Source organism: Hyperolius riggenbachi, chromosome 4 (genome assembly GCF_040937935.1).
Source record: "Hyperolius riggenbachi isolate aHypRig1 chromosome 4, aHypRig1.pri, whole genome shotgun sequence".
In the NCBI taxonomy this organism is placed as follows: Eukaryota; Metazoa; Chordata; class Amphibia; order Anura; family Hyperoliidae; genus Hyperolius; species Hyperolius riggenbachi.
The window spans coordinates 308,927,511-308,941,828 of NC_090649.1; the positions used below are offsets into that span (position 1 = coordinate 308,927,511).

General features: G+C 40.4%; 1 protein-coding gene across 2 annotated transcripts in view; it reads left to right on the forward strand.

Moving 5' to 3' along the window:
• PEX7 (peroxisomal biogenesis factor 7) overlaps nt 1-14,318 on the forward strand; it is a 345,856-nt gene that overhangs the window by 210,821 nt on the left and 120,717 nt on the right. The window lies entirely within an intron of this gene.

Consider the following 14,318-nt stretch of genomic DNA (forward strand, 5'->3'; position numbering starts at 1 on the left):
TATCAATATAATGTTCATAATGACAATATTGGTGTGCGCGCAACTGTCCCCTGAGCTTGTTTAACGATCCCACATGCTGAATCTTTAAATGATACTAGCCTTCATGTGCGTTGTTTTCCTCCTTACCCCATGTCCATAAACCATCCTGCCATACCTCTCCCTCCACCCTCCCCAATAGCTCACTGCATGTTCCTTTGGTATACCACAGCAATGTGTCTGGACACTGTTTCTTGTAGTGCCTCCCACAGGATCAAGAGTTTGTGGTTTTTATTGTTTTTGTAGTTGCATTTTTTTTTTTACACCTTTTAATACTATGTGCTGTGAGTTTCTTTTTATGAAAAGATTAAAGTCTGTGTATAAAGTCTTAGAAGAGAACTAGTGCTTTAGTACGGTGTTCTGTACTGATTCATTACGTTAGCTGCTAAGCAGCGTTGTTCTCTATTTCCTCTAGCCTGCTCTTCTGTCTCTTCTTCATACATTTATATCTGATTGCTATTCCTCATGCTGGAAAACTGGGAAGATGTATTGCTTTGCTAATTGCCGCTTTCAGGTAGCAAAAGCCAGAAGCCTGGTTGGGGTCTGTTTAAGTGCTGCACAATACTTGTGCTGATTCAGCTACATTTTATGGTCTGCTGTAAATTGTTTAAATTTTATTTATATCTAAAACATGTTCTTAATGCGATATAGAAGGGCACAGTATTTATGGGCTCCTGCTGATTATACTTAGTTGGCTTAGTGCCAGCTCCAAGTGATATTAAAGCAGTAATTTCCCCACCCCATTAAATTGACAGATTTCGCGACAGTATCCTTGCATGTAATAAAAGATACAGTTAAGAATAAATCATCCTAGTGTTAAAGGTTTTAAGGGTCATTTTATCATGTTCTGATGCAGAATATCTGAATCTGTACTGTAAGGAATGAACCTTTACATCTGCATCAAAAGGGAACACTTGATGTTAAAAGCCAATATTGTCATTATGAACAGTATATTGATAAATGAAGAGAAGATGTCAACATGTAAATATCCAGATTATCTCTATTGCAGTAAAGAGAGGGTGTTGTATTGTAATTTAGACAATTACTTGACTATAAGTCAAGAACTTTCAACGTAAATTTAATAGATCATTTAGGGGGAATGTCTGCACCAAGACAGCAGCCTGTAATTTTTATTGGTTGGGACAAACTGCCTTTTTATATTATAGGAAGGAGGAAATTACCATACTTATTATGGAGAGAAGGGCATGCCTAAATCTGTTATGGGGAGGGGGGCTGCTATAATTGTTATGGAAGAGTAAGTACATTTTTATAGTTGCCTTATGGGAAAGTGGGGAGGGTAAGGAAATAACTACACTTGTAAAGGGTGAGACATCACTGCATTTTTTGTAGTGATTATATGGCCATAAGTGAGTAGTAGCAAACAATTGACAGCGCTCCTAGGCGGCAAATGAAATGAAACCAACAGAGGTGTGCAGATCCCTCCAGGATACACACCTTGAATACAAATCACATGCAAATTATGCACTAATCCCTAATCTAAAAATTTGAATGCACACTGAAGCACATGGATTCAGCTAGACATGAGTATACTTACGTTTGTTTTGCACAGCCGGAGAGATTGGCAGCGCTTCCAGACAGACACTGCACCCAAATTAACTACCTGCATAGATGTGCAGAGCATGAAAAACAGGCAAATTGCACAACTTGCATGTAAATACAAGTACAGCTAAGGAGGGCATTAGCTTCAACATAAATAATATGTGCACAAATTATTCCCTACTAGACTCTTCCACGCCATCCTTTGCTGTACCTGTTTTTAATGCAAGTGGTGTAATTTGCCAGTTTTCGAGCTCTGCACATCTATGCAGGTAGTTAATTTGGGTGCAGTGTCTGTCTGGAAGCGCTGCCAATCTCTCCTGCTGTACAAAACAAACATAAGCATATTCATGGCTAGCTGCATCCATGTGCTTCCGTTTGCATTCAAATTTTTTGATTAGGCATTAGTGCATAATTTGCATATGATTTGTACTCAAGGTGTGTATTTTAGCCCGAGGGGGATCTGCACACCTCTGTTGGTTTCATTTCATTTGCAGCCTAGGAGCGCTGTCAATTGTTTGCTGTCTCTTGAAAAGAAAAAAATGTGTATACCATTTATGACTAGCAGAACCAGGTGAGAATTATGTTTTAACTAGTGGTTAGGTCTCTTCCATGAGGGCCCGTCATTGCCATGGAAGAGTCTAGTAGGGAATAATTTGTGCACATATTATGTATGCTGAAGCTAACGCCCTCCTTTGCTGTACCTGTTCTGAACGCAAGTTGTGTCATTTTCCCATTTTCGAGTTCTGCACATCTATGCAGGTAGTTCATTTAGGTGCATCGTTTGGCTGGAAGCACTGCCAGTCTCTCCTGCTGTACAAAATAAGTGAGTAGCAGATAGCTATACTTGTTTCCTGTGGTAACTAATACACAAGTCTTCAAGATTTTCAGATTAAAAGGGTGAAACATTAGTTTTAATGTAGGTTTCGGGCCATCTCCACCAGGACCTCAAGGCATACAAACACTTTTTCCCCTTTGCTGTCAATTTATTGAACTCCTTCCTCGCCCTCCAGCGTTCATTTACCCTCCTTTCCCCTCCTTAGGGTTGCAGCTGTTGATTGTCGTTACCAATAAACTGTCTCTTGCAGAAACAATGTATCTTGCTTTCAATGCTGTTTAGTGTGTGTTACCTCCTACTTTTAGTCTTGCGTGTTTCCTGTAAGTGCCAAAACCAATTCTGGACACTACTAGTCATGATTGGCAAGTAAAATTGATTCTGATTCTCAAGTGTGTAGTGTAATAATTAAAATGTGGGCTCCCGTTACCAATGGAGATTGTAAGTGTAAACTGTAACAGCCAGCAATCTAATCAACCATTAATTTTGAAAAACTATGTGTAAAATGAATATTTTCACTTGTTAAAAAAATCTCTGCTTGCCATGTGTGTACAGATAGGGGATTTTCAGCAGCACGAGTTTTAAGCTCACAAAATGATGTTATATTTCCTGTGTAAAACTATCACTGAAATAGAAGAAGAGTTAGGTTTGGATATAGAGTAAAGATGGTTAGTGTTAGTGAGGGGTTAAATGGTAAGATAATACATAGCTAGAACTAGGTTAGGGCTAGCCATAGTTCAAAGGTTTAGCCATAGGTCAAAGGTTCTTTTTGAGGCCCATGCATGAGTTATGATGTAGTGTAGTGGCGCTGCTGACAAGCTCAGAATGGGCTACAATATATAGTTGGGCTACAATATATAGAAATTGATAGCAGAAGCCCTCCGCCCTCCGCTATCTCTTCTGCCATCCAACACTGCCCTCTACTGGGGATAGACAATACTACACTGCCTGCTACACTACCTACTGCTTAGTTCTGTTTTATTGTTATATTGCTACAGTCCTTTTATGGTAGCTTAAGCCTTATCATTATTAGAATATCACAGTTGACTGAAATATCATGACTGGGTTTTCGTTTTTGCATCACAATGCGATCACATTTTTTGTTTGTGTTTTCATGCAATTTTCTTAACTATGGCAAACTACAATAGCATTAAACCTGTGCAGTAAGGGAATAAAATAATGACATTGTCGAGTTTTTTTAAATGTGTAAAAAACAACTGAAACACGAATGGGAAAATCACCAATCATGAGTAGCTCATTAATTTACATTATATATGCAGTGCTGCATGTTTCATGTTTCGTGCTGGAAAACGCGTATGATTTTGACAAGTGTGCTGCCTGCCTAAGGACCCTTTCACACTAGAGCGTTTTCATTGCGTTGCATTACCCGTCTTTACTGCTAAAGCAATGAAAGCCTATGGGACATTTCATACCTGATGCAGTGCGCTGGGCCAGAAGTATGGCACCTGACGCAAACGCATCAGCACCTTATGGCCGACTTGTGTTGGCTGGAAGACATGTGAGATCAGTGGTGCCACACATATTTTAAACTGTTTTACACTCGCGTTACGGTGCGCATGTCCGGAAACTTATTTTTTAATACATTTCCTTGCCATTCGTATTTCGCCAACAGGAAGTGAGCCCTAGAGAGCCTCACTTATAGTTTGGTTTTCTTCCAAAAAGTACAATACCTCGCATCAACACATCAATGCTTCTTTTCATCATCCGATCACACCGCAACGCAAACATAGTTTGTCTGAGTATGCTATTTGGTAGCAAAACATATCATGAACAAGAAGTGAAATAACATTTTCTAAAATAAATTGGCGTGGAGCACTTGCTAGGCACTTATTAATTTGGCAATTAAATAGTTAAAGAACTGTGAGTTATATAGCTGGTTACAAAATAAAAAAAATACTCCTGTGAATACTCTTTGTAACCAAGCAGTAGATAAATGTAAGGGAAGATGAAGCAATCTGAAATTTTCTTGCATAGTTATAATTATTTATGTGTCCTGATCTGGTGGTTTCCCGCTTGGTACAGAGCATTATTCAGTATTTTTTTTGTTCAGACTCCACTTTGCCTATAAAAAATTGTGCACTTGCCGTTTACCAGCTTAAAAGCTTAATACCGTTTATCACTGTCTGAGAGCATGCATACCACAAGACTGCTGTGAATGAATGTTTGTATGCAAAATGAAGAATGGGAATACAGGCTAAAGACTGTGTAGAGCTCTGCAAAGCTGTGATAAAGGCAGTTATGTAGAATCTATTGCACACTGTTGATGACAATGTTGGAATGGGCCCTGGAGAATTTCTGTTCCATAGTTCTTACAATGAACACTTGTTGACACAGCCTTTCCAAGTAGAACACCATACATCAAAATAGCTAAAATTTGTTCAGCATGAAATTATTCAAGCATATTTCTGTCTACAGTGTATATAACTATATTTGAATGCATGGAAATGTGTTACTGTTTTGGCAAAACTGACAACTGTTAGGGATTTTTGCTGCAAAATATTCTGTCTAGCATTTCAGAAGGAAAATTACATGGAAAAGATGGTACCTAGCCAGCTTTGACTTTGAACGTCTGTGTCTAGTGTTTGGACAGAGCAAGGACATATTTGCTTAGTTGCATGGACCAGCTTTTGTGTTTTCCAGAACAGAGTCGGGGCAGTTTTGGGTAGTCGGAGTCGGGAGAAAATCTATCCGACTCCTATTGCATTTTAACTGTAATTAAAATAGAAAATATGATAAAATGTTCTATTTCTCAGATAATAGTCGTCATAAATAATTTATATATACAGTAATAGTTGTGCTTAGTCATTGAAAAATAGTTACTTGTGCTGCTTCAATAAACCAGTCCCCGTATTTTTAAAGGATACCAGACCTGAAAAAATGAAAGGTGCGGTGGCTAGGGAGGGAAAATTAGATATTTACCGCCTCTCTTGTTCCCCGCCGTCAGCCGCCGGTCTCCTCCAATAGATGCCAGTGTCTGGGCAACTCTCCTGATCTCTAACCCAGATATACTGCGCCACGCATGCGCAGTATGTCCGTTCTTCACCGCTTGTGCCGGCGCATTATTTCTGCAGAAGCAAGTTCACTCCCCTGGCTCCTCCTTCCGTGGATGCTATGGAGGAGGAGCCAGGGGAGTGAACTTGCCTTTGACTAAATTATGAGCCGGCAGAAGCGGTGAAGAACGGGCATACTGCGCATGCGTGGCGCAGTATGTATGGGTTAGAGGTCAGGAGAGTCGCCCTGGACACCGGCATCTGTTGGAGAAGACCGGCGGCTAACAGCAGGGAACAAGAGAGGCAGTAAATATCTAATTTTTCCTCCCTAGCCATCGCACCTTTCATTTATTCAGTTGTGGTATCCCCTTTCCCATGAGAAACCTATTCATTTTCTCAAAAGGACCATCAGGGGGCTTTGTATGGCTGATTCTGTGGTGAACCCCCTCCTACAGTGTGATGTCAGTGCTTCGCAGCTCTAAGGTCCAGACATCAAACTGTGGGAGCCTTGTTGCATTGTGGGAAATAACAGCTGTTTCCAACTGCCAAAAAAGCAAGCAGCGTCTCCTTCCAGTGACATCACCTGCCAGCAGTAAAAATGTCGCCATGTGATAAATGTCTAAATGTCATTCAGAGAGAGGAAAGATTTTACAATGAGCAAACACTGACTAAATCATTTATACATAATTATTGTAAAAATTAAGCACTTTTTTATTACATTATTTACACTGGAGGTGCTCTTTAAGATATGCATTTCATGTTATATACTCTCAATCAACAAAATTGCAATATACTAATTAGAACAGTCGAGGAGTCGGAGTCGGTGGAATCCTAACCTGAGGAGTTGGAGTCGGTGGATTTTTGGACCGACTCCAAAGCCCTGATAAAAAGAAAGTAAACATTCATTTAAGAAACAGGTGATATTTTGCCAGTGAAAAGTAAAAGAATAGGCCATGACATCAAATGAAAGAGAGATGTATAAGAGATAAGAGAAAACTCAAGGACTTATTAAGATAGTATAATAGATAAAAAGAATATGCTATGAAAACCGGAAGGAGAAAACTGCTACTTTGACTATTGACATTCAGGTTTCTTGTGATAAACTTCAAGGGGAGTTGCTGATATCTGAATCTTATTTTTGACATCTTTGGGCCATATGCAATTCACTTTTTCAACTGACTTTTCTCCTACGAGATAATTTTTCATCTTCAGATTAAAATAACTTTCAAGCACTTTTCAACTAAAAAAGTACCAAAAAGTAAATGAAAAAGTACCATCAGAATTATTTTGAGCATTTTCTTGCTTTCTGATGGCTTAAAATGCATTTTATTGACAAATTTAAAAATATCACCTAGGTGAAAACTGCATATGGGCCCGTTTTATCTTTTCCGAGGGGACTTTTCCGCTTTTAATACCCTCTGCTGCATTCTATCAAATGCCATTTTCAATTCTAACTCACCTTCTATATTAGGGATGTACCCCATATCAAAAGGTCTCTCACAGATCAGATTGCACCACAACCGAAACAGACTAAGTGTAATTGGTGATTCACCATACAGTCATGACTTAAAGAGTTGGCAGTGCCACAAATGTTGTGTTGTGCAAAGTTTGCAGCTTCAGTATTTGTGGTACCAGTTCATATGGCAACCGAAAAAAATATTTACTGGATCACAAAGAAATTCAAGGATAAAGGTACAGGCGTGATGAAGTAAGCTTTAGGATATCCGCCAAGCACCAGGACTGTCTTCTCCTGAGGCATAAGCAGCAGAATCATGTTACCACCAGTGCACACACAGGTGGAAACTTTTGGACAAAGGCCACATGTAAAGAAGGACAGAAAAGAAGCCACTTCTTTCCAAGAAAAACATCTGGCTCAATCCTGCGGGCAACACTGTGGGGGAGCAAGCTCTGTACATTCGCATTGCTCTGGTAAACTGCACTGTTGCTAACGATAGGAGAGCCGGACTGACTGCAAGGTGAATGATGGAGTAGCTTCTGGCAGGTGAAGTTAAGAGGGAAATAATACCCTCATTCATTGCTTTGCCAGATCTTTAAACAATGTATAAGGCCAGCTGCTTTATTCTCAACCAAGGCAGTTCCGAACATTTGCCTCTGCTGAGCTTAGTCTATTGTGTGTATGAAGCTTATCCCACTTTTGACTGCTATTGCAGCAAGAAACCCCCCAAAAAGCATATTTTGCCACTGGGGTTCCTATTGGTCTATGCAATGGCCAATGCTGAAATGAATCTGCTGCCAGGGCTCACTATTGGTCCTTTAATCTGACCAATGAAAATACTCTTAAAGGGAACCTCAGATGAGGGATTCTACATAAACGAGACAGGAGCGAGACAGGGGAGCGTGTCTGGCCTTACTGCGCCTGTACCGATTGGCCCCTACTAAAGTATTGGGACCAATTGCAGGCGCACAGAGGGAGATTAGAGGACTCCATGGAAGCAATCAGGGTGGATGGGACTGGAGGAAGCCCCAGGTATATATATTTTATGTAGAATACCCCATCTCAGGTACACTTTAAAGGGAACCTTAACTGAGAGGGATATGGATGTTTCCTTTTAAACAATATTAGTTGCTTGGCGGTCCTGCTGATCTCTTTGGCTGCAGTAGTGGCTGAATCACACACCTGAAACAAGCATGCAGCTAATCCAGTCTGACTTCACTCAGAGCACCTGATCATCATGCTTGTTGAGGAGCTGTGGCTAAAAGTATTAGAGACACAGGTTCAGTGGGAAAGTCGGGCAACTGGTATTATTTAAAAAAGTAAAATCCATATCCTTCTCAGTTTAGGTTCCTTTTAAGTGAGGATTCTCACTGATCCAATCAGTGGACTAATTGAGAGCCCCGAAAGTGGGGGAGGGTGTTGGATTAAAGATACTTTGTTTAACCACTTAATGACAATGTAGCGTATTAAAACGTCCTGTTTGAGCCTGTTAACGGCAACAGGACGTTTTAATAAGTTGCTCGTGTGCGTGCCGCTCCCGCCGCCGTTTCCATCAGGCCTCGATGTTCAGTGATTGGGGAAGAGGACCGAGCAGTCCTCTACCCAATCGCAATGCCTGGAATGAATGGACGTGACCGCGATTTGATGCGTTTTGTGAACCTTAATAAAAATGTTGTTCACTTCTTCAGGAGTAATTCCAGCTTGACAGATTTTTAGACCAGATTTGTTTCCTTAACCACTTAAGGACCAACATATAAAATGGCCTTAAGGACCAGAGCGTTTTTTCTGGTTTTGACATGCTTTGTTTGAGTTTAGATATTTCAGTAAATTTTTGGTCTATCCAAACAAATGAGATATTGTTTTTTTCAGAACAAATAGGGCTTTTTATCTATACCACTTAATTATATTGATAATGGAATTGTATTTGTTTTTTAAGAGAATTTATGCAAAAAAAAAGTAAAACACAGTATATTGTCTGAAATTTTCAACCAAAAATATGTATATATCTTGAATTAAAACATAAATTATTTTCAAAATGTATTCTGCCATATGTTTCTAATATAGGTGTGCAAAAAAATGAAAACTATTTACATCTTTGATACATTGTAGGGACTGTGAAAATTTTGTAATTTTGCTTTTCAGTGAACAAAATCTACAATGCTTGTTTTCTGCGTTGTACATCACTTCTCTGAAGCACTAAGTCACTGAAATAGTAAAATTCCCACCAAAATGACCCCATTCTGTAAACTAGACCTCCTGAAGTATCGATCGATGGGGGCATTGGTGATTTTGACTGCACAGATTATTAGTGGAAATTGATGGAATGTATAAGGACAAAAAGAAAAAAAAATCATTTTTTTATTCAGACATGTCAGTTTTTCTGTTTTTGACAGACATGCTTTGAAGTATTGTAGAAATTCACCCCACAAATGATTCAGTAATTCCTTCTGAATAAAATGATACCACATATGTGTGGCTAGACTATTGCTTTAGTCCAATACAGTGCTTAGAAGAAGTTGTTAATTATTGAACCTTCAAAGACCATAAATCACACGCTTGCATTTCCCAGCACAGCCCGCTTTTGATGAAGTCTGAGGTAAAAAGTCTGTCAAATTCCCGCTAAAATAACCCCATTCTGTAAACTAGACCTCCTGAGGTATCCATCGATGGGGCATTGGTGATTTTGGCCTCAATTCACTGAGGATTATCAAACGTTTATCAAACACTTTATCAAACGTTTGATAATTTACCTCATGGGTAAAATCTCATTTTAAATTCACTAAGGTGTTATATATTTATCGAATGTTTTACCGATAAAACGTTCAACAAATATATAACACCTTAGTGAATTCAAAATGAGATTTTACCCATGAGGTAAATTATAAAACGTTTGAAAAAGTGTTTGATAAACGTTTGATAATGCTCCGTCAATTGAGGCCTTTGACTGCACAGATTATTAGTGGAAATTGATGGAATGTATAAGGACAAAAAGAAAAAAATCATTTTTTTATTCAGACATGTCAGTTTTTCTGTTTTTTGACAGACATGCTTTGAAGTATAGTAGAAATTCACCCCACAAATGATTCACTAATTCCTTCTGAATAAAACGATACCACATGTGTGGCTAGACTATTGCTTTAGTCCAATACAGTGCTTAGAAGAAGTTGTCAATTATTGAACCTTCAAAGACCATAAATCACACGCTTGCATTTTCCAGCACAGCCCACTTTCAATGAAGTCTGAGGTAAAGAGTCTGTCAAATTCTGTAAAATAGACCCCCTGAGGTATCCATCGATGGGGGCATTGATGATTTTGACTGCACAGATTATTGGTGGAACTTGAATAAAAAAAATGAATTTTTCTTTTTGTCCTTATACATTCCATCAATTTCCACTAATAATATGTGCTGTCAAAATCATCAATGCCCCCATGGATGGATACTTCAGGGGGTCTAGTTTACAAAATGGGGTCATTTTGGTAGGAATTTGACAGACTTTTTACCTCAGACTTAATTGAAAGCGGCCTGTGCTGGAAATTGCAAATGTGTGATTTATGTTCTTTGAAGGTTCAATAATTGACAACTTTTTCTCAGCACTGCTTTGGACTAAAGCAATAGTCTAGCCACGCATATGTGGTATCATTTTATTCAGAAGGAATTACTGAATCATTTATGGGGTGAATGCCTACAATACTTCAATATCAATGGAATCTTATATCGCCTATGTGTGGCTACTGGCTCTGCTAGGTGTTTTTGTGAAGTCTGGTAGGAGAAAATTTTTTTTTATCTTACACTATTTGTGTACCATGAAATTGAAGGACAATCCAAGCTAAAAATTTAGGCAGGTGTGGTACACTTTGAAACAGTCTTTTAAACAAAGTCCTGGTTTTTCGGGACATTCGGGGCAATGGTATTGTGTATCCGTCCTTATTTTTTGTTTAGTGTAGACCCTGCACTTTTTCTGGGGGTATTGCTTTTTCCCCGTCTGTGGTATAATTTCTGGAACATGATATCCAGAAAGTCTCGCAACTGAATCAAATCTTCTGCCAGGGTGAGGTGCAGCTTTGGAAATGAGAGATTCAGCGATTTCCTCCTGGAATTCTAAATTGCTGAGAGGGTTTTTTGACATTTTGTATAATATATAGCTGTTGTAAATTCCCAACTGCAGCAAGTATAAGCCTACTTTTTATACCAATATCTGGTTTTGCGTGCGGCCAGGTACGGCTTCATTGCCACGTCATTGCGGTCTACACCACCCATATATTGGTTGTACTCATGAACACATTTAGGTTTCTCTTCTGCTCCATTCCTGGGTGTTATGCTGTCAGGAGTATGTATGGCTGCAGGGCACTTTCTAGGCTAAAATGCACCCAGTGTGAGAGTGTAAAAATTGTAACCCCCTCCCCCGTGCCAGAGCCAGGTATAGGTGCCTGCAGTATAGGTTAGCTAGGTCTAGTTGCACTCAGTATAGGTAGTGGGCTATAGGACCCCCAGTAAAGGTAGCCAGACATAGGTGCTCCAGTATAATTGCCCCCAGTATAGATTAGCCAGGTAGGTGCCTCCAGTATAGGTATCCAATATAGTTCAGGGGTGGACTGGCCAGGGGGGAAGGGGGGCAATCTTCCCCCAGGCCGCCTTTCATTCAGTGATTTAAGGCAGGTCTGGTGTCTGGTGTATTTGGGTTTGTTGTAAGGAAATGTGAAACTTGAGGCTAGCTGATAAAAGTGCAATCAGAGGACAGGCAAGCTGGTAAATATACACAGCATGATGCAGAGCTTGCCTGGAGGGTCGGTGGGCAAACATCTGTCTGGTCTCTCTCTATTGTTATTATGACTGCATGTGTGGATGAGGTGTTACACAAGTTAAAGTTTTTGACAGTCCCTAGACTCCAGGAGGGCTACTTTCTGACTTGTGTGAGAGACTGGCAGGGACAGGAGTCCTATTACAGGCAAGTAGCCTCTGTGTGATGTGCAATACAGATAAGCTCTCTGCTCCATCTCAGGCTATTCTCAATTTCTCTCCACTCCTCCTCTCTCTGGGCTAGTGCACGCCAAAATCGCAATAGCAATCGCTAGCAATTTGTGAGTGTGATTTTGTGAAACGATTTTCAGAGCAATTTTTTTTAATGAATTGCTCCAAAAAATGCTACATGCAGTGTGTAGCATTTTTTGAAGCAATTCATTAAAAAATAGCTCTGAAAATCGCTTCACAAAATCACACTCACAAATTGCTAGTGATTGCTATTGTGATTTTGGCGTGCACTAGCCCAGAGAGGAGTGGAGAGAAATTGAGAATAGCCTGAGATGGAGCACAGAGATTATCTGTATTGCACATCACACAGAGGCTACTTGCTTGTAATAGGACTCCTGTCCCTGCCAGTCTCTCACACAAGTCAGAAAGTAGCCCTCCTGGAGTCTAGGGACTGTCAAAAACTTTTCAACTTGTATAACACCTTATCCACACATGCATTCATAATAACATTGGGGAGAGACCAGACAGATGTTTGCCCACGGACCCTCCAGGCAAGCTCTGCATCATGCTGTGTATATTTACCAGCTTGCCTGTCCTCTGATTGCACTTTTATCAGCTAGCCTCAAGTTTCACATTTCCTTACAACAAACCCAAATACACCAGACACCAGACCTGCCCTAAATCACTGAATGAAAGGCGGCCTGGGGGGAGATTGCTCCCCTTCCCCCCTGGCCAGTCAGTGTAGCTGTATACAGTGCTTCCCTGAGCTAATTACTCTGCAGTCCCCTGGGGAGAGGGAGGGAGAGTTCGCAGTGCCCTTTGGCTGTCTGCGCTCAGGGCTGCTGCCGAACGGCTGCACGGCCCCTAGAAACGGGCCTGTATGGCTGAAAGCATATATACGTCCCTTTTTTCCCCTGTACTTCAGAGCTAGCATCTCTTCACTGCAGAGACCCTCAGATTCATCCGGTTTGAGGCGCTTGTTGACAAGGCTCTGAGGGAAGCCTTTACGATTGGATCTGATGGTACCGCAGGCTGGCGTGTTCTCTCTCGCTAAATGCTTGAATAGTGGGATGCTGGTGTAATAATTGTCAAGGTACAGGTTGTATCCTTTGTTCAGGAGAGGGTGAATCAGATCCCATACAACTTTCCCATTTGTGCCCATATAAGGTGGGCACCCAGGTGGATCCAGCTGGCTGTCTTTTCCCTCGTACACTCGGAAAGCGCATGTAAAGCCAGTGCTGCTTTCACAAAGCTTGTAAATTTTTATGCCATGTCTGGCACGCTTGGAAGGGATGTATTGCTTTATCCTAAGTCGACTAGTGAGGTGTACAAGGGACTCGTCAATACTGATATTTTTTTCTGGCACGTATACCTCGGAAAATTTTTGTGATAGGTAGTCAATTAGAGGCCGAATTTTGTATAGGGGATCAATATTTGGATCTTCTCCGGGTCGGTACTGGAAATTGTCACTGAAATGGAGGAAGCGCAAGATTGTCAAATAACGCGTCCTCAACATTGTTTGCGAAAAAATCCCCATATGTTGAATTGGTCTTTTCGACCAATACCATTTTAGGTCTGGTTTTTTAGTAATGCCCATGTTTATTGTGCGGCCTAAAATGTTTTTATTTCCTCCACTGTAGTGGGCCACCAGTTCTTAGGCCTTGCATAGCTGGATTGTGGTTTCTCAGCAATGTGTTGCTGTGCATATAAGTTTGTTTGCTCAGCAATAGAGCCGAGGAGCTCATCAGTGATTATGAGTTCCATGAATTGAATTGGGGAGAGGTTAGCCGTATGCACTTTAATTCCAGCCTGGCCTGTGAAAGGAGGAATTGAGGGTGCTTCTAGGTTGGCAGGCGACCACATGGGGTGAAGCAATTCCTCCGGTACGTCAGTGCGGCAAACTCTAAGTCTGAATCTTCAGGCTCTGATTCTACAGAGTCTAATTCCTCACTGGATTCACCAGACTGGCAGATCATATCTACAATCTGCTGAGCAGTAAAAGACCTCTTTGCCATCACGTATATAGTGCAGGACACTATAAAGGACACAATATACCCTAACAAGCCTGTATATGCACAGACAATATCAGACCCCACACTGACACTATATACGTAAGTGTATAAACCCTGAACCTATATTCCACCCTTTACACTAATGATATACAGCCCTATATACCCTACACTGTACACTAAACCCGATTTACCCTACACTATATACCCGACACTATATACTTTATTTCCTACGCTATATACTAAAGCCTAAATATACACCCTACACTATATACTAACCCCTATATACTAAACCCTATACACCCTACACTATATACTAAACCCTATACACCCTGCACTATATACTAAACCCTATATACCCTACTCTATGTACTAATCCCTATATACCCTACCCTATAAATTAAACCCTATATACCCTACTCTATACTCTACCCTACTCTATATA